Source organism: Nanorana parkeri, unplaced genomic scaffold (genome assembly GCF_000935625.1).
Source record: "Nanorana parkeri isolate BGI_ZX_2015 unplaced genomic scaffold, ASM93562v1 scaffold2807, whole genome shotgun sequence".
Taxonomy (NCBI): domain Eukaryota; kingdom Metazoa; phylum Chordata; class Amphibia; order Anura; family Dicroglossidae; genus Nanorana; species Nanorana parkeri.
Window position 1 is genome coordinate 24,569 of NW_017309075.1, and position 1,970 is coordinate 26,538.

Below are 1,970 nucleotides of genomic sequence, written 5' to 3' on the forward strand. Positions count from 1 at the left end.
AGTAGGACAGATCGGATTTTTATACGGCGCACTGCGACGAGCCACGCTGCGTCACTGCAGAGAAACGAATGAAATTTCATTTTGTGGCATTTCGATAAAGTTACAAATAGGGCTGCAGCTAATGGTAATTTTCATAATCGATTAGTTGCCCGATTATTTTTTCAACTAATCGATTGGTTGTATAATTAAAAAAAACTCTCTCTCACTCTCATGATCAATTAGTTGTTGCAGCCCTACTTGCAAATAAAAAAAGCAAACTATGCAACACGTTGTAACAATGCATCGCATGGCCCTCCCCCTACACAACGCACATCAGCAGGTGGGTGGTATATCCAGCATGACGCGGGGTCCGCTAGTGTGAATGGGCCCCTTAGGCTCTCCTCGCTGGCACTGCAGAGAAAATGATACAATGTGTACAGTGGACCGATATGATACATTATAGATTTCCTGAAATACTTCCTGTCCATGGATTTCTGATGACAGGTTACCTATAGCAACAACCCCCGCCGCTCACATCCGACCCCCCCTACAGTGCTCACCCTAAAGCCATTGCAGCAGGGGCTATAACGGAGGATGGGTCATATCCTAATCCCCCCCCCGGGGTGTCACTTCAGCCAGTCAGGTGACAATGGCAGCAGTCACAGGCCAGGGCTCCATGACTGGCACAAGTAGAAGGTACACACAGAAATGTGAACAGTCCGCGCCGGGGTGACCGAGGACAATGTGAAACGCGAATGCTAATAATGGGATTATTGAAAGCTGAAACCATGGAAACGGCGTCACGCTTTTTATTCATACATGCAGACGCAGCCCCGCATCACTGATAGGTATGTACAGACGCAGCCCTGCATCGCTGGTACGCATGTACGGACGCAGCCCCGCATCACTGGTACGTATGTACAGACGCAGCCCCGCATCACTGGTACATATGGACGCAGCCCTGCATCACTGGTACATACGGACGCAGCTCCGCATCACTGGTACGTATGTACAGACGTAGCCCTGCATCACTGGTGCGTATGTACAGACGCAGCCCCGCATCACTGGTACGTATGTACGGACGCAGCCCCGCATCACTGGTACGCATGTACACACGCAGCCCCGCATCACTGGTACATATGTACACACGCAGCCCTGCATCACTGGTACGCATGTACACATGCAGCCCTGCATCACTGGTACGCATGTACACACGCAGCCCTGCATCACTGGTACGCATGTACACACGCAGCCCCGCATCACTGGTGCATATGTACAGATGCAGCCCTGCATCACTGGTACGCATGTACACACGCAGCCCCGCATCACTGGTGCATATGTACAGATGCAGCCCTGCATCACTGGTACGCATGTACACACGCAGCCCCGCATCACTGGTGCATACGGACACAGCCCTGCATCACTGGTACATACGGACACAGCCCTGCATCACTGGTACATACGGACACAGCCCTGCATCACTGGTACATACAGACACAGCCCTGCATCACTGGTACATACGGACACAGCCCTGCATCACTGGTACATACAGACACAGCCCTGCATCACTGGTACATACGGACACAGCCCTGCATCACTGGTACATACAGACACAGCCCTGCATCACTGGTACATACGGACACAGCCCTGCATCACTGGTACATACAGACACAGCCCTGCATCACTGGTACATACGGACACAGCCCTGCATCACTGGTACATACGGACACAGCCCTGCATCACTGGTACGTGTGTACAGACGCAGCCCGGCATCACTGGTACATACGGACTAATGCAACCCAAGGGGGTCCCCAATGTTTCTTTTTTTTTTTTTATCGCCAGCAGCGCCTGGAATTCTGGGCTTTCCCCGACCACTTCCTGCGACGCTGACCACAAAGACACGTGTGGAGGGAGATGAGCTTATCGGTTTGTTGCAGCCAACAGCATGAAGCCATTCAAAGCCCAATTCCAGCCTCTGGCGGGTTTTCAGA